This window comes from Heloderma suspectum, chromosome 9 (assembly GCF_057233095.1).
Source record: "Heloderma suspectum isolate Gila_16-S chromosome 9, 16-S_ref, whole genome shotgun sequence".
Taxonomy (NCBI): domain Eukaryota; kingdom Metazoa; phylum Chordata; class Lepidosauria; order Squamata; family Helodermatidae; genus Heloderma; species Heloderma suspectum.
In genome coordinates this window covers 13,858,120-13,885,304 of record NC_139466.1, presented here as the reverse complement: position 1 = coordinate 13,885,304, position 27,185 = coordinate 13,858,120, and the positions used below count along the sequence as shown (strand labels likewise).

General features: G+C 46.6%; 1 protein-coding gene and 1 long non-coding RNA gene across 2 annotated transcripts in view; one reads left to right on the top strand and one right to left on the bottom strand.

The window, feature by feature from the left end:
• The window catches only part of IL1RAPL2 (interleukin 1 receptor accessory protein like 2), a 737,235-nt gene that overhangs the window by 329,877 nt on the left and 380,173 nt on the right, over positions 1–27,185 (top strand). The gene's annotated exons all lie outside the window — the stretch shown is intronic.
• On the bottom strand, positions 1,077–19,661 carry LOC146338423 (uncharacterized). The gene is made up of 3 exons (XR_014784749.1): positions 19,518–19,661; positions 5,528–5,618; positions 1,077–2,666 (listed from the first exon to the last, which is right to left on the bottom strand). It is a non-coding gene; the product is annotated as an uncharacterized LOC146338423 (long non-coding RNA).

Genomic DNA, 27,185 nt, shown 5'->3' with positions numbered 1-27,185 from the left:
TTTTTTGCCGTAATAGCCTACGTAAATGTTTACATAGGCTAAAATGTGGGGGGGGGGAGGAACGCAAATGGCGCCCACTACGCTATTTGCAGTCCCCTTGTTTTTCACCGTAATAGCCTATGTAAATATTTACGTAGGCTAAAACGGCTAAAAATAGGGAACGCAAATGGCAGCTGCCATAGTAGCCGCCGCCATTTGCATACACTGTTTTATTTTTTTTTGGCTTGCCGTGATAGGCTACGTAAATACTTACGTAGCCTATTATGGCAGCTTCGCAGATGCAAATGGCGGCCGCTACAGCGGCCGCCATTTGCGTCCTCAGCAGCCCATCCATGGCCGGAACTCTGGCTGCGGACAGCCCTGGCCAGCGGCTCCGCGGAGCCACTGCGGAGCGGAGCCGGTCCAGGGAGGATTCTGGGGGGAGGGATGGAGCGTCTCCCCCCACTGCGAATCCAAGCTCCGCAAAGGTAAGTGACTTTCGTACATCCCTACAATTTACCTGTCTCATCCCCATCATATCATAATGCATATGTAGACCAGCCTCTCTGACCTTTGCATTCAGTACTCATTTTCTCATGTTTCATTCAAATATTCCATGCCTCTGAGTCAAAGGCTGTTTCCCTATGGGAAGAACAGGCCCCTGCCAGTAGAAAGCTATCATAGGAGAGACTGGGCTAGGCTAAAACCTGATATGCTAGTTTTCTACCTGTGGGGAGTTTTGTTTTTGTTTTTTGTGTGGACCAGATTTTGTGTAAAGTTATGTTACCTCACAAGAGTTTAAAAAAAAAAAAAGCTTTAAGGTAACAGCATTTTTTAAAAATAAAATCAACAGTCTGAAATTAATTTATAATGCATGACTTTTTGATTGCTCCTGATCAAACACACAATGACTTCTCTATATTTTTCTAAACTTGAAAGTGTGATGGATCCTTCAAAACTGGAGAGAACAAACTTCTGTCTCCCCTCCCCAGTCTCTAAAAACAGAGTGTAGTTGCAACGCTAAACCAGCCTACCTTTGTGCAATCATCCAGCTGCTCCTAGGACTGGACACAATTATTGCTGAGAACAATGAAGCTGGGAGGATGCTGGTAGTTTTATTGGTGGGGAAGGGAGAGGTCAAGAGGAGGATTTTGTACAAAAATCTAAAGAACTCTCCTTGTGATGCTATGAAATTTTTCACACCAATTCAAAACCATGTTGCATGCTGTAAATAACCTGTAGGAAAGGTCAATGTACTGGTTATCAGTTTATTTTTATTTTTTAACCCTCCACGTTTGGGATCACAGCTGTTCCCAGTGGAATAAAAATACTTAGAACTTCCCCTCTGCCCTGTAAGCTTCTCACTTTGCACATTGCCTGGAGAATGTACTATGCAGTACTAGGCATGTGAGAGGAATCCAGTTGGGGGATGAAGCTCAGTGAGCTTTCTTCAACACAGCCCCCTGGACTCCATTCCATCTTTTACCAGCTGGGCTGACTTGGTCTGCAACAAGTTGGGCCAGCTGGCAGATTTTCCATATTTTTTTTAATTTGCGTAAATAGTGTTGGGTTCTCCGCTCAATAAAAGGATGAGGCTGGAGGTCGAGGTTGAGTTAGGCATTCTTTTTTCATGCATGAGGTTGGTCGCCAAACAGGTGGGAACAACAACCTTCTTCTCAAAAGCAAATATTCTTATACCTGATACATCGGGGCCACTTGGCCAATCAAATCAAAGTACAGCTTCAGCATATAATATTCATTATTCAACATTACTCAGTATCATAAGATGATTACAACATTAGGACAGTTAATATAATACTTGCAGCATCAGCAGTTAGTAAAGTCCAAACTCCTAAGCTAGATATAGTGGGGAACAGAAACCTTCTGGCACATTACTCTCCAAGTTTCCCCCACCCCAACAGGCCTGAGTTGCGTGGCTGACCTGTGGCACAGACAAGGGTCAAATGGGCCTACTCCCTGAGTATATTGCTTAATTGGATCTCCTCAATAGACATTTGCACAATTTGCGCAAATTGCAGCTGCAGTTTGCACAAATGTCTATTTGTGCAAATAATAATAAAAATACCCATGAAAAATCCCCGAATTTCTGGAAAAACGCACAGCTTAGCTCGCAAATCCAAGCCAAGTCAGAGGTGCTGTGGCAATCCAGTGAGCCCAGTGATGGACATCCTTATACGGTACCAAATGTACAATGTACAAATGAAGTCAAACCATATTAGAGGAGGCTTACTAGAGAGGAGGTATATTGACTGGGAAATGTGCATGATTCCCTCTTAATGGACAGATTACATGCTCGTTCTCCATGAGGCATAGAGAATGTGCACAATGGCTGGTTGTTATGAACATTAGCTGCTCAACACAACTCACATTACACTAAGATATATATCAGCAAATGGTGTCTGTCAACTAATTGCAGATTACAGATGTTCACATGTGTATTTTGACTTTTGTCCATCTCTGGATATTTGCTACAATGTTCAGGAGTGAGCAAGGAATCCAAGACTGGATTTATCTGTAGATAAAGCTTCCTTGGAGAAATTCTTCTGTACATTCCAAGTCCATATGCTGTCCGGGTAATGCTATAATTAAGCCACAGAGTCATGTCAAACCAGCCTTTTCCATCTGTTGCATGATCTGCTCAGGGACAAATTGAGAAAGAATGACAGCTGACCTCAAAAAAGAAAAGAAAAGACACTCCATTAACATTCATTATTGGATTTTCCATTAGACAGAAACATTTTAAAACCTGCTATATTGTTCCTCGAAAACACTGGATTGAATCCACTCTTAGTAATACTTAAGAGTGTATTTATTGAAATGAATGGAACTCACATGAGTTATGATAAACTTAAGCCCCATGGATTTAACTGGGTGTTGAACCAGGGGTGTTGAGCCCTTTTCAGCCCAAGGGCTGAATTCAGTTTTGGAGACGGTATTGGGATCCACATTCCAGTGGTGGGGAAAGCCAAAGGCAAAGGAAGAAGAGAGAGAGGCAAAATGGGTGGTCCAAAAATACCAGCATATTGTAACTTGAACCTGTTACTGCTGGTCACTAAGTTTTAGGAGAGACATTTCAACCTTACAGAATGGAGAAAAAACCTGCACAAAGGCCAGGAAACCACCAATTGGTGCTTGGGGGGAAAGAGGGTGGGGTCAGGGAAAAGGAGCAGGGCCATCTGGGGAACCCAAGAGGGCTAGATTGGCACCCGGGGGGGGGGGAGATTTGGCCTCCAGGCCTGAAGTTCCCCACCTCTGGTCTACACTAAGTATGATTAAATCTAGCGATGGTTGGACTCACCTCAGTCCTTGCTCTGCAGGCACTTGTGGAGCCGACATTGCCACTCACCCCCATGAGCTGGGCTGTCCGAGCCGCTGCAGGGTTTGGTGAGCAGTCTGGGAGCGCCCTGCAGCCACCTCCGTGCGAGCCACCATTTTCACGGAAGATGGGGGTCTAGATTTTCGAATGTCTAACACTGTGCACAATGGCAGCTGTAAAGGGCCATTTCTGCAACATTATATATATGGAAATCTAGAGCCCCCGTCTTCCGTGTAAATGGAGGCTCACGTGGAAGAGGGGCATCTACCGGGAGCATGTAGACAGGTCTGGCAAGTCCTAGCTGCTTGCATGGCTTGGCGGGCCAGGTTCGTGGGGGCGAGCAGGGGGGACTCCAATTGACTCCAGGACCCAGTCGGGCAGCAGCAACATCCCAAATGAAATCTGAATCTAACTCATTCTTTTAGTATTCTGTTCTGCTGCTGGTTTTAAGTAGGTGTTATACTTATATCATAATGGGTTTATTCTTTGCTGCTGGTTTTGAATTGGTTTTATCCTGCACTTGGTTGTTTGTTTGTTCTTGTTTTAATCTTGGTACGGTATGTTTTTAATGTATTGTAAATACACTGCCAAGAGAGCTTTGGTTATTAGGCAGTTGAAAAGTACAGTAATTAATTAATTAATTAATTAAATACATGCTGTCTTGGAAAGAGAAGGCATGACTCTCCCAACCCACACAGTATACTACACACGTGCGAGCACACACACACACACACGCACACACACGTGTTCTGAAACACTCTTATTTCCCCCACTATGTAAACTATGAAAATAATGGAAAGAGCTGAAAATAGCAACAGACTGTGTCCCCCCCCCCATCTTACTTTTGAGAGATCACATCCAAAATACACTTGCTGTTCGCTGGAAAGCCTCAGAATGTTTGGTTTCCACAATTGACATGCAGGACACCAGCAACTCGACCTGTATTTATAATACTAATTGATTTCATTTATTTTGCCATCCCCCGTGCATTTTTCACTGTCAGCCTTGTCATTATCTTAATGTTGTTGTTGCCAATAAACACTCCAAAAAGTCGTTTTAAAGGCAGGGGGTCTTTGAGCACAGATGTGTCAGGTGTATAGCTCACTTTCCTCTGAGACGATGAGATTGGCTAAAAGAAATCCCATGGAACGTAGCTGCCGAAAATGCTGTGGTTTGTCCATCTGTTTGAATCTATGCTACCTGAGGGAAGTCTGTTTCATGCTTGGTCCCATGATGGTCTAGAGTCATGCGGCAGAGGCTCTTACAGTTGGTTAATATGAAAAGCACTGATGTTTGGAAACAGGCAAGCTTTCGAAGGTCGTTATCTTTTAATAGGAAGATAATAAGGTTTTTCTGTTGCTGTGTATGTCAGAGGACCCAAACTAGAACAACAAAATATTTGTAAGGAGTTCCCGTGGGTGTTGCTGTAGTTCTGCCACCAAGTTTCATTTGAGTTTGGAAGCAGTGGCTCAAGCAAAATATCTGATGCATTTCAAGAGCAGCAAAAAAGAGTGCAAAGAACAATGCAATGCTAAGCATATTAATTTTGGAGCACATTTTAATGACTCTGCAGAGCTTAGTCCTAAGTAGGTGTGTGTATAGGAGTGCAGCCAAACACTACTGAAATCTGTTGCACGGAGAGAGTGCTTTGCATATTGCAGGTGTACTATGGGAATCCATTTAGATGATGTGAGTTGAACTGGGAGGTCCTTGCTCAGGTGAAACAGCTGAAGAATGTTTAGGGAAGGTTGAGAAATTCAGTAAGGCCATCAGATTATAATGAGAGAATGGCCTGGTTTGCACATAACACTAAGCCATGGTGTGGTTTGTTGACATCTGGCTTATCATTGTATTCTGAACCCATTTCTTCAAACAATCCATGGTTTGTTAACCAGCTACAAACCACAAATAAAAACCATGGTTTGTTGATGGCTTACGAAGTCTGTCTTGTTTAAACCATGGCTTGTTGTGATGTCTGAACCCAGAACTGTGGCTTATCCCTAGCTAGTTTGCACTGCTGTCCATCCTGAAACAGAGTCATTCAGCAAGAGCAGCCTGAAAATGAAACCACTCTGAAGTAGGGATGTCAGAGAATTCCGCCACGGATCTCGGTGAGGCCGAATGCCAGTGCATTCGGCCCCCCGAACTCCGTGGTGGAATGGCCTGCCACCCCCCTGCCTCCCCGCGGATCCCCCCCGGGATGAGACTTACCTGGGGCAGATCTTCCGGGCGGCGGCGGCTCCAGCGGCGGCTTCGGCGGCGGTGGCAGCTGGTCTTCCGACTGGCCGCCGCCATTTTCAGTCTTGTTAAAAAAACAACAACAACCACGTGATAGACTACGTAAAGATTTACGTAGCCTATCATGGCTGGGTTTAAAAACAACAACAACAACAATCGTGTACGCAAATGGCGGCAGCTACAACCGCCGCCATTTGCGTTCCTTATTTTTGGCCGTCTTAGTCTACGTAAATATTTACGTAGACTATGACGGCGAAAATAAAGGGGAATGCAAACAGCGTAGCGGGCGCTATTTGTGACCCTTTTTGATTCGCCGGTTTAGCCTACGTAAAGATTTTTTTTTTTAACCCAGGCATGATAGGCTACGTAAATCTTTACGTAGCCTATCACGTCGTGTGTTTTTTTACAAGACAAATGGCGGCAGCGGCAGCCGGTCAGAAGACCAGCCACTGCAGCTGCCACCGCCCAGAAGATCTGCCCCAGGTAAGTCTCGTCCTGGGGGGGGATCCGTGGGGGGGCAGGGGGGGCAGGCCGTGCTGCCACAGATTTCGGGGGGCCAAATGCACTGGCATTCAGCCTCACCGAGATCCGTGGCGGAATTCTACGAAAGTGACTTACCTTTTGCGGATTATGTTGATGGTGGGGGGGAGGCGTTCCGTCCCTCCCCCCGGAATCCTGGCCGGGGGGGGAAGCGCTCTGTTCCTCCCCCCGGAATCCTCAAACAGCTGGCTGTGCTCCGTGGCAGCTCTGCGGAGCAGCCGGCCAGGCCCGGCCCGGCCAGGCCAGAGCTGTCCGCAGCCAGATTTCTGGCTGCGGAGGGCTCTGGGTAAAAAACAAAACAAAAAACAACAACACACAACCGCGTACACAAATGGCGGCTATTTGCAAATGGCGTCATGGGCGCTATTTGCATCCCTTTTTCATTCACCGTTTTAGCCTACGTAAATATTTACATAGGCTAAAACGGCGAATCAAAAGGGAACGCAAATAGCGCCCGCTACACTATTTGCGTTCCCCTTGATTTTTGCCATCATAGTCTACGTAAATATTTACGTAGATTAAGATGGTAAAAAGAAGGAATACAAATGGCGGCTGTAGCCGCCGCCATTTGCGTACGCATTTTTTTTTTAAACCCACCCCCAACCATGATAGGCTACGTAAAGATTTACGTAGCCTATCACGTCTTTTTTTCCTTTTTTTTAAACCTAGCCATGATAAGCTACATAAATCTTTTCGTAGCCTATCACGTCTTTTTTTTTTTTTTACAAGCCTGGAAATGGCGGTGGTGGCAGCCGGTCAGCCGCAGCCGCAGCCACCACTGGAGCCGCCGCCACCCGGAAGATCCGCCCCAGGTAAGTCTTGTCCCGGGGGGGATCTGCGGGGGGGCAGGGGGGGTGGCAGGCCATTCTGCCACAGGTTTCAGGGGGCCGAATGCACTGGAATTCGGCCTCACCGAGATCCATGGCGGAATTCTCTGACATCCCCAATTCTCTGATATCCCTACCTGGTTTGCAAACCCAGATCAAAACATGGTTTGCACTCCTGGTTTGTAATCAGAGCTTAAACCAGAAGAAAGTCAATTAGGGAGCAATCCTATGGCCGCTAGACAGTGGCTAGACAGCCATAGGATATGTTGTTTTCTGGGAACTGACCTCCCCGCACTTCTGCCCTGCCTTGGAGATCATAATCCCCATTTGTTTTAGTTTTGTAGTCTGTTAGACTTTGGAAGTAAAATTTGTATGGATATTTTGTGCATAAATTCACAATGAATTAGAATTAGAAGAAGTAATGTGGTGGGTTTGGTCATACTTAATAGTATGGGTCAGTGATTGGGGATACCCAAGTCTGACATATTCTTTCTTTATTTATTGCATTTATATCCTGCCTTTTCCCCTCTTGCAAGGAACCCAAGGTGGCTTACATCTTCCTCCTCCTCTCTATTTTATCCTCACAACAACAACCCTGTGTGGTAGGTTGGGCTGAGAGTCTGTGACTGGCCCAAAGTCACCCAGTGAGCTTCCATGGACAAGTGGGGACTAGAACCTGGATCTCCCAGCTCTCAGTCCAGCATTCTAATGACTATACCATACTGGCTCTCACCATATTGCCAGAGATGCAAGGATGCTACTGAAAACAGCATCTTTTTGTTGAATTTTGTCTCAGTTTTATAGGCTGCAATCTTATACTCACTTACATGGGAGCAAGCTGGACTGAACTCAGTGGCACTTAGATATGTGATTATAATTTTATTGAAGGGTTTTCAAAAACAACATTAATACCTAAAGGAGCAGTCCTTCCCTTGTCCTTCCCTTCCCTTCTCCCCCCACCACCCACACAAAACCTAGGCTTTCTTTGCCACTCTCCCCCTCTCCCTTACCATCCTTATGCATATGAAAAAAAGAATAAGAGCAAAGAAAGTGGAAAGTGGGAAAAAAGAAGAAGTGGGGGGGAGCTCTGCATTCATAATATATTTTGAACACAGGTCATATACTTTGCTCAAGGCTGAAAAGTATGAAAAATTGCTCAGATGGTTCTCCCACCTCGTGCATTTCAAATTGGACCTAGAAGTCCATCCCAGATTTTCACAGATTTATGCCAGGTATCTCACCACATGGGAGACATGCATACTATATTGCACTGTAAATGTCTGGTCATACTTGACAATGTGATGTGGTATTCTTGTGTCCTACATTTTGTGGCCTCTGGAACACATCACTGGCTGACATGGGTGTGGAAATACATGATGTGATGAGGTCACATAAACTGACACAAGGACGCCACATTTGGAAACATCCCTGCATCTCCTATAATGTGTAGTTTCAGCCTCAGCTGAAGAGCATTGATTGCAGCAGGTTGAGGAAACTCAACTAGGGCTGTGCACCACTTTGGCCCAAGGCCCGAACCCCGAGTCAAAGCGGGCTGCTTCGGGTCACTTTGAGCCCCTTCCGAGGCTAAGCAAAGGAGGCACAAAGCAGCCCGGAGCAGGTTGGGGGCTCTCCAAAGCGCTCGGTGTGCTTTGGAGTGTCGGCACCTCTGGCCCAGCCATGCCGGCACCTCCAGGCCCTTACCGGAGCCTCCTGCCTCCTTGTCCTCCGCCGCCGTCATCGCTGCCACCGCCATCTCCGCCACTGCCACCCCCATCTCCGCCGCCAGCTCCTGAGGCCTGGACGCACACCGACTCTTATCGCAGGGAGTCGCCATTTTAACAATGGCAACTTCCAGGAACTACCAGGAGGTGGCCATTTAAAAAAGGGCGACTCCCGCAATAAGAGTCAGCACATGACCAGGCCTCAGGAGCTGGCAGTGGCATTTGGTGGTGGCAGCGGAGAAGGCAGAGAAGGTGGTGGCAAGGAGAAGGCAGAGGCGAAGGCGGCAGTGAAAGCGAAGAAGCGGAGAAGATGGCAGCGAAGGCAGTGATGGCAGCAGCAGAGAAGGCAGCGGCAGAAGTCACAGTGGTGGTGGAAGGGAAGGTGGAGGTGGTGGTGGTGGCAGCAGAGGAGGAGGAGGCAGCAGCGATGGAGGAGGAGGAGGTGGTGGCAAGGAAAGGAGCTGGAGGGTTGCACGGTGGCATCAGGGGGGACCCGAAGCGGGGTTCGGCATCTCAATCCCGCTTTGGATTCAGGGCCGAGTCAGGTCAGGGCCCCCCTGAATCAGCCTGGGCTGAATAAGGCCCACCTCCAAAACCATGAAGTGGCTTCTGAGTCGGATCGGTGTGTCCCTGCACAGCCCTAATCTCAACCCATCTCTTTGAGTTTCAGATATTATTGAGGTAGCAGCCTATGCCGTATAATTTGCCTTCTTCAGCAATCTCGGATCCAGCATGCAACCACCTTTGTATTCATGACACCTGCCCTTTTGTGGTGTCAGCGGTTTCCTTCTCTCTACAAAGACAAGCCTTTCTTTAGCTTATTTAAAACCAATTTGAAAAGCCACAGTGCTACCAGATTCGACCTAAAGTGTATCTGACCTCTTTCCCCAACCTGCACACACTCACAGAGAGGTAGTTTTGCTGTTTTGCTACAGAAGCACTTTTTTAAAAAAGCATCTGTTAAATGTGCATTGTATCACTGGACTTCTCTCTATACAACAGTGCACAAGGAATTTTAAAAAAAGCTATTTGAGTGGCCTGCCTTTGTCCGCTATGACTATTGTGCCACAACACTGTATGCCACAGTTCACTCCTCTCCCCCTTCAAAAAAAGAAAGAAAAAATAATGAAATGTGTTTTAGGGATGTTGGGGGAATCTGTCCGGGAGGTGGAGTTCGCCAAGCTTTCAGCAGTTTGGCTCCCTGGACTTTTGCTCACCTACCTGCAAGCTGGCCTGACTCGATCTGCATCAATTTTCCAGTTGTTTTTTTCATCAATAGGAAGGTGCACAAATAGCACAAATGACAGCTGAAACTTGTGCGAATTAAGCAAATTACATCTGGAATTCATGAAATTACGCAAATTGTGCCTGCATTTTGCACAACTTTCTATTGATGGAAAAACCTGCAAAAAGTTCATGGATTTGGGGAGAAGCCCGCTGGCTTGGCTCACAAATGCAAGCCGAGCCAGGCGGGCAGTGGGGATCCATTGGGCTGCATTTTCACAGGACAGACATCCCTAGTGTGTTCCATCTCATGAGTGGTGTAGCACTCACATGACAGAGTAGGGACACCAACAGGTGTGGAAACTGAATAAGCTCAAATTGAAATCTTGGAGAGCTCCTTGCCAGTTTCCCCTTGGCAGCAAGTTGGTCTTATAGCCAAGTTTGAAGAAGACCCTATACTGAGGGAGAAACTAACACACGTCTTCCTGAGCTGATTCACAATCAGCTCCCATGTGAGCCCCCCCACCCCTGGACTATAATTAGGAACCTTCAGTTTTGTGTATGGGCTGCCCCATGTGGTGAGTTATCAGAACTGTGGCTTGGAATACCTCGCTGGCAGTGACGTATCCTCAGCCTCTGAACAAGCCCTGCCCATCCAGGCTGGCTATTGGACTGTCCTGGACAGGGACAGGTAGAAAAGGCTTTCTAGGTGGGCTGGGACTTTGCCTGAGCGGCAAGATCTCCCTGGATAGTTCTGTTTCTTTGTAGGGGTGGGCAGAATGAGACCAACTCGCTGCCAAGCTGATTCTGGGTGTCATGAAAGGGTAGCAAATAGGGATGCATGAGAATCCCATTTTGGAGTGAAATCTTAATGGATTATATCAGTTCAGTCCTGGTGGATTTTGTTCCATTTCTGTCTGCTAGCATCGACTCGATCTGTAATGAGCCTATCCAATATGCAAAGGTGTGTGTGTGTGTGTGTGTGTGTGTGTGTGTTTCAAATGGAGGCAATCTGCACAAATGAGATTGCTTGCTTTTTTCAGGTCTTTAAATTTGCACAAATGGGCTTGTAATTTTTTGGGGGGGGTCTTTCACAAGTGCACACTTGTGCAAGTCCGCCTTTCCACTATGTAGCCCCGCATAGGTATATTCCCTTTGTAAATATCCTTCTCGTTTTCATCCTCACCACACACTAGCACAGTGGAGCCATATTCCCTACTGGTCAAAGAACTTGCCAATTTCATCCTCCACTTCGGAGCTTCCTGAGTGAAAGTCCCCCCGCCCTCCTGCATCAGTTATTTGATTTATTATTGTCATTATTATTGTAATTTACTATTACTGCTCCCTGATAGGGAGAGATGGTTGTGGGTTTTCTGCTCAGGTGCCAATGTAATGTGGCTAGCCTTGGGTAATATGCACCTTGATGTGTGTGTGTGGGGGGCACCTTTTACAGCTCCCCCTCAAGTAGCACAATGTTTTTAGCCACCCATTTCTGTACATTTTGTGTCTTGAGGTCCTTCCAGCTCCTGGCTTGGTCCCTTGACTGTGACACCCTGACTCACCTCTTTGGTCCTGGCTCAGCCTTGACATCCCCTCTGGGTAAGGTGAGGGTTGCAGTAAGGTCACAACACTGACTTGTTATGGGGGAGGTGTGGCTTTGTTTATCATCTGTTGCAGGCAGTATTGCAACAAGTCCTTGTCATCAGTAGACAAGACAATGAAAATGTGCTCATCATCCCCAAACTACAAGTATTTCCTTCAATGAAGGAAGCTAGATTGGATCCCACACAACAAATGCTCAAGAGCTACACATCTGTTGTACTATAAGCTGACCTGGAAAGTTGCCAATATTTGCCTGAACCTAATGCCATTTAATTTTCTTTGAAATGATGGAACTATCAGAGACTACAGTGACAGAGCCAGAAACCTAGACTTAAATGCTGGAAGTATATCTTGAGCGTGACTCTCTCTGGAGCAGTCAATCTCCATTATGAAGCTGACAGTGCTTACCAGTAGGGGCTTAACCATTCTGGAGTATATTCCGTTCTGCTGGGACTGGGGGGGGGGGCTCCCAGGGGAAGTGGTAGCAGACTCAGTTCAACTAAGGTTACATTACGTCTGGCAAAATCATGTTCAGGAGCAGGTAGATTGGTTTGGCAAAGTATTCCCAGATGCAGGAAAGCCTTACCGGGACCATGGGGAGGTCCACTGGCTGTAGTTCTCACCACCAGTATTCCGGCTAATGGAGAGATGTTGCCTCAGCAAAGAGCTGAAGCCTTATGAAGGTTGGAAAGGCCTACTCTGCAGTTAATGTTACATTACATCTAGCAAAGTCACGTTCAGGAGCAGGTAGATTGGTTTGGCAAAGTATTCCCAGATGCAGGAAAGCCTTACCGGGACCATGGGGAGCTCCACTGGCTGTAGTTCTCACCACCAGTATTCCGGCTAATGGAGAGATGTTGCCTCAGCAAAGAGCTGAAGCCTTATGAAGGTTGGAAAGGCCTACTCTGCAGTTCACCCTGCCTCTCCAGAGGAGCTTACTGTGCTTCTTGCCTGGTTCTCTAACCACTGGCTTCTGTGAGTCTGAGAATATGGAGACACTACTGAGGACTTGTCTTCTGAGTCCAAGTGCAGTGGAAGGGCCACATCTCCAGGCTGGGCATGCATGTAAGGAAATGCTGAAAGTTTCCCCCAGGTGGCCATCTCATAATGGCTGAAATGAGATAGGGTTATTCTTTGGACTGATATTGGGACAAGCCTTGCATGGCCATGTACCTCTTCACTTGAAGTCCATTACTTAAGCCCAGGGATGGATGAATTCATCTCTTTCGCTTTCTATAGCGAAATTCCCCCCTCCCCCCAATCTCATTGATGTGTCAGTTTGTCATTTTTTTAAAAGTCTGCATGGACATGCATCTGCATTTTCATGGGCATTTTTGTATGCATGAAAATTTGTATTCATTTTTGTATGCATTTCCCCTAATATACACTTTTTTTTTTGCAAACAATATTCCCTAATACATGTCTATTAATGCTAGTTTCCCCTAATGTGATGTTTTTGTGCACAGTTTCTGATCAGAGAACTGCATCACAAAATTTGGAGAAGTGTAAAAGCCAAAGGACAATTGTATTCCAGTTCATATATCAGTTTTGAAAATGAGAATTACATTGGCTTGTGTTAAAACATCAATCAAACACATTTCTCCCCCGTCGTTAGCTGTGCCAACCTAGAAGTGGTGGAAGACTTCCCTTCCACTCCACCAGCATGGAAGACCTTTGCCCGGGGTAATACTGCAGTGTCCCACTACTTCAATGAACTATTAAACAGAATTGTTTCCACATCATGAGGGCCTGCCAGAAAGCCTTAGTTCAACTTTTATAACAGGATTTTAAATCTTGTGTCAGTTGACCTTCAGAATGTAATGAAAAGGATGCCTGTGCATATTATTCATGCAGTTTTGCCCAGTGGTGTCATACACAGACTAGTGGTAGGAGGAAATCATGACTCCCCCCCACGCCTTTTGTATATAGCACTGCGAGACTATCGCTGAGTGCTAGTATTAGAATTTTACCTGCTACAAAATGTTGCAGCCTGGAGTGCTACTGTTCTGGGGTCAAGCCAGCCAGGCAGGCCCTTTTTGAGGGTACTCAATTCATCCTCCCCGCAGCCTGATTTCCATTCTCCTCCCCCAACAGCATTCCATGCTCAGGCTTCAGTTGCGGGGGGGGGGGGTTCCCCTCAGGGTTTTTTCCTTGAAAAAATTGGCATTCCTCCAATCCTCCTTGTGTGTGGATGCTGCCATTTTGGCTTTATAAGGATCCACACTTGGAGAATGAGTTTGCTATTAGTCACTGGAGGCTGGCAGTTCCAATTGTGGTGGGGCTGTGATTCCATTCTGGGTTTTAGTCAGAACCAACCAGAACTCCAAAGGAACCATTCAGCACCTTGGAGAGCTCCTTTAGAATTCTGGCTGGTTCTGGCTAAAACCCAGAACCATTCTGGCTAAATGGAATCACAACCCCACCACAATTGGAGCCACCAGCCTCCCCTGCTATTAAAAAGGTAAAGGTGTCCCCAGCCAGTCGTGTCTGACTCAAGGGTGTGGTGCTCATCTCCATTTCTAAGCTGAAGAGCCAGCGCTGTCCGAAGACGCTTCCGTGGTCATGTGGCTGGCACGACTGAACACCGAGGTGCACAGAACGCTGCTACCTTTCCCGCCGAAGCGGTACCTATTTATCTACTTGCAATTTCTTGCTTTCGAACTGCTAGGTTGGAGGGACCTGGGACTGAAGACAGGAGCTCACTCCGTCATGCAGCACTCGGATCTCAAACTGCTGTCCTGCCGACCTTCCGGTCTGCAGTAGGGATGGGGGAGAATTTCTCCCTGAAACTTCAGGGGGCCGAGTGCCAACGTGTTTGGCCCCCCGAAGTAGTTTCGGGGAGAAATTCTCTGCCCCCCCACCCCCCCCCAAGGACAGGACTTACCTCTCCCGAATGTCCCTCCCGGCGGCGGGTCCTGGCGGCGGTTCATCAGGTCTTCGACAGGGGCAGAGGCGGCAGCCGGTCTTTCGACCGGCTGCCGCCGCCGCCATTCCAATAAAAGTAAAAAAAAAAAAAAACACCTCCGTGATAGGCTACGTGATGATTAACTAGCCTATCACGGCTAGATTTGCAAAGTCAGCCATGATAGGCTACGTAAATTGTCACATAGCCTATCATGGGTGACTTAAAAAAAAAAAAAAGCGCATACGGCTCATGGCGGCCCCCATAGGGAGCCGCCATTCATGTTCCTTATTTGGTCGCTGTAGTCTACGCTTTTTTTTTTTTAAGTCACCCGTGATAGGCTACGTGACGATTAACGTAGCCTATCACGGCTGACTTTGCAGATCTAGCCGTGATAGGCTACGTTAATCGTCACGTAGCCTATCATGGGGGCGTTTTTTTTTTTAACTTTTTATTTCACGGCCGGGCGAGGCGAGGCGCCTCCTCCCCGGCCTGAATTTCGGCTGGGCGAGGCGGGAAGCCTCCCCCTTGGCCTGAATTTCGGCCGGGTGAGGCGGGAAGCCTCCCCCCCCGGCCTGAACGTCGGGGGGAGCAGCGAAGCGCCTCCCCCCCACCGCGAAGCAAGCTGCGAGACCAGGTAAGTGGCTTTCGTGCACCCCTAGTCTGCAGTTCAGCATCTTAACCACTAAGCCACCGCAGACCCATCCCCTGCTATTAGCACAGAGCAAATGATGATGATGATGCCCTTGAAGAGGTCCTCTCCTGGCTCTCCTCCTTTTACTTCCTCTGTCAGAGACAGCAGGGTAGGCAACATGGTGCTAGCGGCTGCAATCTGCCCCAGAGACCTTTCCTGGGGCAGGTCTGGGGCATGGGCAGCAAAATGTGCATTTTGAAAAAATGCACATTTTGCGCATGAGGATATGCACATCCAGAGAAATGCGAATTTTCACACATACGAAAACGTGTGTATTTTTGCAATCGCTATTTTATTTTTCAAAAATTGGCAACCGCGGAGCTCGACAAGGCCACTGGGGAGAGTGTGGGCTGCTTGCCAAGCATGGCAGGGTCTCAAGTGCAGTCCAGTGACCAGCGAGCAGGGGCAGGGGCTGGGCGAGCATCTGGATAACCTGGACGGGGGTGAGGTTGCGCATCCCCAGCTGAATCCTGCAAATATGGAGGGACAGAGCAGGCTGTTGTCTATGTCTGGCCACCAGAGGGAGCTGCAGAGCTTCCCAGGCCGAGGAGATCCTGACAGTGCCCACCAAGGTGCCCAAGTCCTCCCACTTAACAACAACAGCCAATCACATGTTTTATCAGCTGCTGGAATCACTTCCAAGCAAACTGAGGGCCTCCAGCTGCTGCGATCTTCGTTACCCACGAATCTGATGTTCATCAAAAGATGTGCACAGAAAAATGCATACATTAAAAAAATACATTAAAATGTGTATATTTGGGGAAAAAATGCATACAATACTTTATTCATTGGAATAGTGCTTTAAAATGTGTATGTTTGCAAACATGTTCACAAAATATACACATTTTAAAAATATGCATACAAAATGTGTGTGTGTGTTTTTAAAAAAATGTGCAATGAAGTCTACAACTTTTCATGCAGATAAAAAAAAATCTGACTGAGAAAGAGAGGGAGAGACAGAGAGAGACAGAGAGAGACAGAGACAGAGACTTGTCCAGGTCCTCCTAATGAGCTTTGTGGCTAGGCAGTAATTTTGCCCCAGGTCCCTCTGATCGAACGTCCAATGGTCTCTACCTGCACCAGCTTCTGCACTGAACTGAAATGGGTTTGGTCCCCTTTTTATGAAACTGTTTGCCTCCATGGAAAGCCCCCCACCCCAATGTGGTGTTATTTTGTGGGATGAAGCTAGCTGGGAAGAACTGTTTGCCTCAACTGTGGCGTGATGGCGCCTGCGATCCATTCTGTCTTGGGAAGACAGGAGTGACTCATGCTGTGCAGAGCACTGGGTATCACCTCCCTTAACTATAGCCATGGATGGTCCACCGCCTTATCCAGAGCCGAGCAGCATCTTCACCAAGAAATGGGGGAGGGATCCCAATTTCGTAGCAGAAGGAAATATTGCCAAGCCCCTTGGGGAGCAGTCCTTTTCAGGAACCCCCCCCCAAACAAACAATCATCAAAACATGGTATCTTTCACTGCAGAATTCAAATGGTGAGAAAAATCAGCTCTGCCCTCAGTCCAGCTTAGCTTAGGTTTAGAGACTTGAAACATCATGCCAGAGCAAGATTTTCATATCCCAACCCACCGCATTTCCAAGACTGAGCCACTGGCTGGGCAGGGAGTGTAGCTCAGTGGTAGAGTGCATAGTTTGCATGCCGAGGTACCAGCTTCATTCCCTTGTACCTCCAATTAAAAAGATCAGATAGCACAGGGGTGGAGAACCTCAGGCTCAAATTTGGCCCTCTTATTTATTATTTATTATATTTATTAATATCCCGCCTTTTCCCCAATACTGGGACTCAAGGCGGGCTCTCAGTCCAGTCCTCTGGGGTTCCCCAGATGGCCACACCTCCTTCCTCTGGCCACACCCCCTTCCCTCCCACCACTGATTGCTTGGGGCTTCCCCAGCCTTTGTGCAGCATTCCCCTCTTTCTAAAGGGGTGAAATGCCTCTCCTAAGTAGGATGTCAGAGAAATCCGGAATGGAACCAACCAAATGAGTTCTGCTTTTCATGACCCTGACCCACAGATTCCACAGTGGACTGGCTCCCCCCACTCCCTGTCAGGCAGATTCCGCAGACTTATGGACTGGTTTTCTAACTTTTCCAAATTTTGCACAAATTTCGTTGCAGAAAAATACGCAATTTTTAAAAAACTGGCCAAAAATTTGCATTTCCCCCATAAGCTAAAGCATGAAATGGCGCATTGGGGGGTGGGGTGATTTGCACATTTTTGCACGTGCAGATTTGTGCAACTGTGCATTTGCACAAGTGCGAATTTGCACAAATTTGGAAACAACCTTGATTCCATCAATGGGCAGTCGATGGAATGAGAGGCACCTAACAATTCACGAAACACAGACAGAACAGATTTTACACAACCCATATATCCCTACTCCTAAAGCTTAGTGACTAATGGTAAGAGCTTTAAGCTACAACTTGCTGGGGTTTGGGTATTGTTGGCCCCCTCCCTTTTGCCTTTGGGTCTGGCCTCTTTGCCTTCAGCCTAACCCACCACTGGAATGTGGCCCATGAGAGCTTCTTCAAAATTGAATTCAGTCCTCAAGCTGGAAGAGGTTCTCCTCCCATGAGGTACCAGGAGATGGGATTAGTGTGAGGTCTTTGAGAGCCTCCGGTAGTCCAGCAAACAGTACTGAGGTAGTTAGACAAACAGTCAGATATAAGGCCGCTTCCTATTATCTCCAAGCATCACCACTGAGTGCACAGCCCTCAGTCTTCCCTGAATTAACTAGTGATCAGGCTTTGTCTAAGCTGCAGGAGCAAATTCCCTTTTGAGAAAGTGCAAATGTTAAAAGCTTAGATGGGAATTGCTTCGACAGCCCAGGAATAACAAACAAACCCTCTAGGAGCGAGTCCTTTTTATTGGCTTCCAGCAATGCGTAATGGCTACTGTGTGATTTAACGGAACCAAGGCAAGCAGAAGTCAATTAAACTTTAACCAGAGTCACGACCAGTGTCTTTCTTTCTTTATTTATTTCCTGTGCAAAGACACTGAAACAGCCCTTTGGCAGGCACCCTACAGTGATTGCTCTTTTCCATCGTTCCTCTCCATCTTGTGCAACATCAAGCTCAGCCTTTTTCAATACAAAACAAAAGCTAATTCTCCCTTTTATGGCCAGCATGTCTCTCCTCCCCTTCACAAACACAGCCTTGTTCTCAAATCAAAGCACCCCGATTCCTCTTCCAAACCTCACCGACACGTATTGCCATCTCATTAGTATTTTTGTTTCCACTACAGCTAAGTGCCCCCCTAGAAAGGTAGCTTGGCAATTCCTATCATGCACTGCACTGCAACCCCCCCACAAAAAAACATGCTGGGGAAGTTTGTCCTTCAACACATCCTGGGATCAACTGTTGAAAGTCATGAAGCCTTTAAAACCCTAAACAGTTCTGGCCCAGCCTATGGAGCACCTCCAGCAACACCAGACAGGCCACTCAACAAGACCAGCCTCAGATGGCCTTCTCTCTGTCCCATCAGCCAGAACAGCTAGGCTGGTGAGGATGAGGGAGAGGGCCTTCTTTGTGGTGGCCCCCACTCTGTGGAACTCCCTCCCTAGGGATCTCTGCCATGCTCCCTCTTTAATGAGCTTCTGCCGTGCACTGAAAACTTGGTTGTTCAGGCAGGCATTTGGGGTGGGTTAGAGTATTTTTAGAACATGATGTTTTAATGCATAATTTTACTGTTTTAAATGGTATTGTGGTACATTGCCCAGAGTGGCTGGGTGACCGACCAGATGGGTGATTAAGAAAATAAATAAATAAATAAATAAATAAATAAATAAATAAATGCATGCATGCATGCATGCATGCCAGAACATTTCTAATTCTGGGTGAAAAATGCTTCACATGCACTTTCATGATCAAAACATTGAGTGGGGGCATTTTTGGTGATTTTGCAATGGAACTGGATAAAAAAATGGGGGAAAATGAGAGCTGGGAACTTCCTAGGACAAATGATGCTGGTGGCAGTGTTTCCCCTCTCCCATGCATTACACATCTCAAGCTCTTTCCATCCTGTTTATGAAGAATTTTGCAAATTTTGGTATGTTCTTATATTAAAAACAAAACAAAACAAAAGCCTCTGAACTAAATGAAATCTGGCCATGGTCACAGTTGCCTTATTTACATCCTGTTTGAACATCTGCAATGCACTCCACATGGGGATGCCTTTGAAAACTGTTCAGAAACTTCAGCTGGTCTAGGGATGTCAGAGAATTCCGCCACGGACTGAAATGGGATCGAATTCCCTTCTGTCTGTGCCATGGAATCCTCTGCGGAATGGCACCACAAGGTCCTGCGGAGCCAGCAGTCATGTGGCTTTTTTTTTGTCATCCACACAGAGTCACGAAATTTTCGTAAATAAAAACACAAGGTAGTATATTCCAATAATAAATATGAAAGTTTAAAAAAAAGAAAAAAAGAATTGTGCTCACCGCCTTGTTTGTGGGTGTTCTTTTTCAATTGAAATCCTCCGTCTTCGTTTACTTTCAGCCAAAACACTTCCTCCTCCTCGGGGCTTCCCAAAACAAAGCTGCCCTAGGTGTGCCTGAACGATGCACTCTTTGTTTAAAGCAACGCTGTTGAAAGAAAGAAAGAAAGAAAGAAAGAAAGAAAGAAAGAAAGAAAGAAAGAACCTTTTAAAATGACAATGCTGGTCTGGAGCCCTGCACGAGTATTATTCCCCCTGCTAAGCTTTCTATTTCCACATCCAGCCTTGTTGGTGACATGGTGAGGCTAAAATGGAGAGGAGAACCAACTCTGTGCATGTCTACTCAGAAGAAAGTCTTACTGAGTTCAATGTGACTTACTCCTACCCATGTCAGCACCCCACTTGCCCCCAGCTCAGCTTTGTATTTCCACATCCAGCTCATTAGCAAACCTCCTGTTAGTTATCTCACTGGGTGACTTTGGGCTGGACTCTCACCACTAGATCATACTTCTGTTATGAAACGCATGAAGAAAAAGAGACAGTACAAATGTCTGTACAAATTCACTTGTACAAATGCAGCATGAAGGGAAAGACCAGCAACCTTCTCTTTGTTTGAATAAAAAGCACACTCTGCACATGCTCAGGGAATGGACAAAATGAGGAATAAACATACCAGGGAATATGAAGAACTATATTCTTCCAGTGTGTGTGTGTGTGTGTGTGTGTGTGTGGGGAGGGAATCTCCATCAATCCAGCTGTTCCCTGGACCCCCCCCCTTCACCCAAGGGTCTTCTGAGATAACTAACAGGAAGTCTGATAATGAACTGGATGTGGAAAAATACAAAGCTGAGCAGAGAGGAGAACCAACTCTATCCATGTCTAGTCAGAAGTAAGTCTTACTGAGTTCAATGCGACGTACTCCTACACATGTCAGCGCCCCACTTCCCCCAGCTCAGCTTTGTATTTCCACATACAGCTCATTATCAAACTTCCTGTTAGTTATCTCAGAAGACCCTTGGGTGAATGGGGGGGGGTTTCCAGGGAACAGCTGGATGGAGGGAGATTACACACACACACACACTAGAAGAATATAGTTCTTCATATTCCCTGGTTTGTTTATTCCTCATTTTGTCCATTCCCTGAGCATGTGCAGAGTGTGCTCCCTATGGGGGCCGCCATTAGCCGTACGCGCTTTTTTTTTTTTTTAAAGTCACCCGTGATAGGCTACATGACGATTTACGTAGCCTATCACGGCTGACTTTGCAAATCTAGCCGTGATAGGCTACGTTAATTGTCACGTAGCCTATGACGGGGGAGTTTTTTTTTTTACTTTTCTAGGGATGCACGAAAGTCACTTACCTGGTCTCACAGCTTGCTTCGCGGTGGGGGGGAGGCACTTCACTGCTCCCCCCGAAGTTCAGACCGGGGAGAAGTGCCCCACCTCCCTGGCCGCGAACTTCAAAAGAAAAAAAAAACAAAACGCCCCTGTGATAGGCTACGTAATGATTAACATAGCCTATCACGGCTAGATCTGCAAAGTCAGCCGTGATAGGCTATGTTAATCGTCACGTAGCCTATCACGGGTGACTTTGGAAAAAAAAAAACCCGTACGCAAATGGCGGCCCCCATAGGGAGCCGCCATTCGCGTTCCTTATTTGGTCCCTGTAGTCTACGTAAAGATTTACGTAGACTACGGCGAAAATAAGGGCAACGCTATTTGCGTTGTCCTTATTTTCGCCGTAGTCTACGTAAATCTTTACGTAGACTACAGCGACCAAATAAGGAACACGAATGGCGGCTCCCTGTGGGGGCCGCCATTTGCGTACGTGCTTTTTTTTTTTTCTAAGTCACCCGTGATAGGCTACGTGACGATTAACGTAGCCCATCACGGCTGACTTTGCAAATCTAGCCGTGATAGGCTACGTTAATCGTTACGTAGCCTATCACAGGGGCGTTGTTGTTTTTTTTACTTTTCTTGTAATGGTGGCGGTGGCAGCCGGTCGAAAGACCGACTGCCCCCCCCCTCGCCCTGACGAAGACCTTCCGAACCGCCGCCGGGACCTGCTGCCGGGAGGGACATTCGTGAAAGATACGTCCCATCCCGGGGGGGGGGTGGGGGGGCGGAGAATTTCTCTCCGAACAACCTTCGGAGGACCGAATGTGTTGGCATTCGGCCCCCCGAAGTTTCGGGGAGAAATTCTCCCCCATCCCTATACTTTTCTTGGATTGGTGGTGGTGGCAGCCGGTTAAAAGACCGGCTGCCACCCCCACCCCTGTCAAAGCCCTGCCGAACCGCCGCTGCAACCCGCCACCGGGAGCGACATTCGGGAAAGGTAAGTCCCATCCCGGGGGGGGGCAGGGAGAATTTCTCTCTGAAACTACTTCGGGGGGCCAGAAGTGCCAACGCATTCGGTCCTCTGAAGGTTGTTCAGGGAAAAATTCTCCGCCCCCCCGCCCCCCCCCCCGGGATGGGACTTACCTTTCACGAATGTCCCTCCCGGCGCGGGTCCCGGCAGCAGTTCGGCAGGTCTTCGTCAGGGCAAGGAGGGGGGCAGCTGGTCTTTCGACCGGCTGCCACCGCTGCAATTACAAGAAAAGTAAAAAAAAAAAAAACAAACAACGCCCCTGTGATAGGCTACGTACACTCGGCCCCCCGAAGTTTCGGTGAGAAATTCTCTGACACCCCTATAGATGTATTTACGTAGCCTATCACGGCATGGGGGGAAACGCCAGCATACGCAAATGGCAGTGGCTACCGCCATTTGCGTACGCTGGGTTTTTTTCCCCCTGCCGTGATAGGCTACGTAAATATTTACGTAGCCTATCATGGCAAGGAGAAAAAAAAACCCAGCCTATGCAAATGGCAGCGGCTACCGCCATTTGCATTTGCTGGGATTTTCCCCCTGCTGTGATAGGCTACGTAAATATTTATGTAGCCTATCACGGCTCACTGCAGGGATGCAAATGACGGCAGCTACGACAGCTGCCATTTGCGTCCCTGCAGGGCTGCACAGTGGCTGGATGTCCTGCTGCGGGCGACCGGAGCCGGCCGGCAGCTCCGTGGCTTGAGCGCGGAGCAGAGCCATCCAGTCAGGATTCCGGGGGGAGGCACAGAGCGCCTCCCCCCCGGCGAGATTTCGGGGGGAGGCGCGGAGCGCCTCCCCCCACCTGAATGCTGCAGCTAGACTGTTGACCAGGGCCCATTGCAGGGAGCATGCAAGTCCCTTGTTACAGCAGCTTCACTGGCTACCATTCTGTTTCTGGGCAGAAGTCTAAGTGCTGGTTATAAAGCCCTATATGGCTTGGGGCCAGGCTACCTGAAAGACTGCCTTTTCCCATACGAGCCTGCCCTTCTTTCAAGAGCATCACTACCTTCAGAAGCGCATTTGGGGGTGGTGCGTGAGAAGGTCTTTATGGTGGCTAATACCAGGCTGTGGTACTCCCTCCCAAGGGAGGCTAGGTTTCCTACCTCTCTGCTATCCTTCTGATGGCAGGCAAAGACCGCTTTATTCAAGAAGGCTTTTAGCTAGGGATGGCAGAGAATTCTGCCACAGGTCTTGGTGAGGCCAAATGCCAGTGCATTCGGTCCCCCGAACTCCGTGGCGGAACGGCCTGCCCCCCCGCCCCCCCCACGGATCCCCCCTGGGACGAGACTCACCTGGGGTGGATCTGCCGGGTGGTGGCAGCTCCGGCGGCGGCAGCGGATGCAGCGGCTGGTCTTCTGACCAGCTGCCGCCACCGCCATTTCCACTCTTGTAAAAAAAAAAAAAAAGATGTGTTTGGCTACGTAAAGAATTACGTAGCCTATCATGGCTAGGTTTAAAAAAAAAGGCTACGTAAATCTTTACATAGCCTATCATGGCTGGGTGGGTTAAAAAAAAAAACCCTGCGTACGCAAATGGCGGCGGCTATGGCCGCTGACAGTTGCATTCCTTAGTTTTGCCCATCTTAGTCTACGTAAATATTTACATAGAGTATGTCGGCGAAAATAAAGGGGAACACAGTGTAGCGGGCGCTATTTTCGTCCCTTTTTGATTCTCTGTTTTAGCCTACATAAATCTTTACGTAGGCTAAAACGGCGAATCAAAAAGGGATGCAAATAGCGCCTGCTATGCTATTTGCGTTCCCCTTTATTTTCGCTGTCATAGTCTACGTAAATAGTTACGTAGATTAAGAGGGCAAAATAAGGAACACAAATGGTGGCGGCCATAGCCGCCGCCATTTGCATATGTGGTTTTGTTTTGTTTTTTTACCCAGAGCCCTCCGTGGCCGGAAATCTGGCTGCGGACGGCTCTGGCCTGGCTGGGCCTGGTCGGCTGCTCCGCGGAGCTGCTGTGGAGCACAGCCAGCCGCGGAGGATTCTGGGGGGAGGGACGGAACGCCTCCCCCCCACCATCAACATAATCCGCGAAAGGTAAGTTACTTTCGCACATCCCTACTTTTAGCCTGTAACCGGGTCTGTGGGTTGGGTGCTGTTTTTATTTTGTAATGGTTATGTTTCTATTGTATTTTAATGTGCTTTATTGTTTTCCTCTATTTTGAATTGTTTTGTAAGCCACCTTGAGTGCCATTTTCTGGTAGAAAGATGGGGTATATATCAAATACATGAATAAATGAATAAATTGAAAAACAAATCTGACCCATGGCTAGTCCCTATGATGTTTCCAAAGCCTTTAAGTAAAGTTGCCTCTAATATTTCATCTAAAATGGAATGCAAAGTAAATTTGGAGGTCCCAGCTTGGGTGCTAACACCTGAGAAAATTCGAGGGAGCCCAAACGAGTTTTACTAAGAACAGGTTAATCTGTCAGGGTGGGGTTTCACACCAAGACGTTCAGCCCAAGATGTTTTGCTCTCTGAGGTAAAGGACAAGATGGTCCTCCCCTCCCACTCCATGTACAACTGGCCAGACATCTGAATCTTTCTTCAACACTGACAATGGGATGTTGTCCTTTGCCACACCTGAAGGCAGAATGCTAGCTTAGAAGGCAGAGGGCAGTCAGTCTGGCACACAGATCTCTCCTCCAACACCTGGCTGCCACCTCTGAGCATCTGCCACCTGAGGTGAGGGCTTCACTTTGCCCAATGGTAGGGCCAGCCCTGGGTGTTCACTTAACTACAAGCCGCCATTGAATATGTACAAATATTTGATTGGTGGAGTCAGGGATGTGGTCTGTTGTCAGCCAGTTACATAATTTTGTTGCAAAGGGAAAGCTGTGTATCTTCAATGCAGTTATTCACTCTCTGCCAAGAGGGAAGGCAGAACATTGGTTCTCATCACATTTGTAAACTCCAGCAGGTGTTTAAGATTGGCTAACTTTTCTTTTCCCAAAGTAAATATTGAATAGTTTTGTAGATCAAATATTGAACAAAATTTAGTCTGCATTAGAAACATGGTATGAATTGCAAATGTATTTATCTTTCCATTTATTTTGTTCACCTGTCATAAAAGAAGACAAGATTTCCAGGCACATTTAGAGGGCAACATTTCTGAGAAGTATCATGGGCCATTAAAAGATGTTGTGATAGCAGTATTTCCCTAGGTGGGGTTGATGGGTGGTGCTTGTGAGTTTGCACCATAACACGAATTCTTCTAAAACCCTTGTTCATTTCATCAGCCTAATGTTTAGGCTAGGGGATGGGGGAGAAATTCATTCAGTTCACTTTTTAATGCAAACTTACCTAATTATTTTCTTTCAAACCAATATGTGAAATGAAACACAGTTATCATTTGAAATTCCCAGTTCTCTGAATTTTTAGTGTGGAGTTCTCCAATCAAAAACATGTGTACAACGATATATACATTAGGGAAAATAATGTTAAAATATACTATATTGGGGAAATTGCTTGCCAAAAATGTGTGTATTAGGCAAACATGAATACAAAAATACATGTATTAGGAGAAATGTGCACAAAAAGCGTATGGATTTTCATGTAAACCATTAAAAAGAAAATTCTCAATGTTTGGGATGAACCAAATTTAAAACTGGAAAAATTCTCAAAGTTCAGGACAAACTGAACTTAAGATTGGAAAAATGAGGAACTGAGAGAATCCAAGAGATTTGTCTATCTCTAATTTAGGCAGAAGCTGAACCTGCTACTTCATGTGCAGGACTTGTTCTGCCATTGCTGGAATCAAATGAGTACATTTTTATGTAGATGCTACAAAGTACAAACTCAGGAAAGACATCTAAGAGTGTTTAAGTGCAGAAGGTGAAGAATTCTCTCAATACAATCAGAATTGAGAGAATTTATTTCTATGTTTCTTCTGAAAAGTTACAGCAGCTGAGGCAAATGACCCCAGAACTGCTTGATGTGATTATAATAGGATAATAAAATTAATTTGATGAGGCTTATTAATTCCTTTCCTGCCACCCAAAATGATTTTTAACTGCTTTTAAAAAAAGAACACCCCAAAATGCACAGATTGAAACTTCTATCTTTTGCATGACTGTGAAAAGTGAGAAAATCTGGTACCTTACTCAGAAAGATTTGTTAATTGCATACTGTATGCTTTAGATACTATGGGATGTTCGTAAAGTTGGCAGGGGAAAGAAAGATAGTGTGCACACACAGCAAATCGTATCTACAACAGTTGGCCAATTATATCTGCTTCCATTAAAAAAATTAGACTAGCTTTGTTCCTTTAGAGTAGAACTGCAAGACTATGTGGAGAGTTTAATTTTTTTTTAGATCAATTTTATTGTTTAAAAATATTCTGGTATAGGGAAACAAATGTCTCCAGTAGGGGCAAAGAGCAGATGCATGCTTAAGACCAAACTATGCGTGCATCTTCACTTTCAGATTAAAAGCACACTTTTGTGAACACTTTCTGAAAGCGTTCACTTACTGTGTAGCATGTGGCCTTGTCTTGGTTTTCTGTTGCACATCTGTGTATTTGTGTGTGAAGGTTTGAGGCCTACAGAGGTAAAGGGAAAAAAGGTCAGGCTTAGAGGCTTGGAGTTTTCTTGGGAGGGGGTATCCCTCAGAGGAATAGTTTAATTTCCCTGGTTAAGTTTCAGTTTCATTTCCCTGGTTAAGTTTTAGTTTCATTTCCCCAGTTAAGGTTTATTTCTTCAGGCTTGAAACAGTACTTTCAGTTTTGAGGGAGGAGGGTATATAAAGAGAGCAAGAGAGCCAGTTTGATTCAGAATCGGGGAGACCAGAGGGAGCAGGAAGAAGCAGCTTGGAAATGACTAAGTACAGCTAGGGTAAAGGAACTTGAGTTTTGCAACTTTTATTTTCTCTTAAGGCCTTTTGCATACTCAGCTCTATTGTGTAAATACCTTTAGTTGTGATTTGTTTGCTTTAATCTACCACTAAACTGTTGTGGTTAAACCCTGCGTCTAGAGTGTCAACCACCCCTATAGCCTAAACCTCATGTTACTGGAAAGGGGAATGTAAAAGAAGGAAGGTGAGGATATGGTATTTCTGAAGGAGGCAAGAAATACCATATCCATAGTGTATAGCAGCCTGGTGCCCTCCAGATGTGTTGGACTACAACTCCTATAATACCTGACCATTGGCCACACTGGCTGGGGATTGTGGGAGTTGTAGTCACCATTTGGAGGTCATCAAGTTGAGGAAGGCTTGCTTACAGCGATCCCATAAGGAATGGAGTGGGCATAATACTAATTCCCTTCTGAACAGAGAAGGGAATCTGGAAATTGTGTG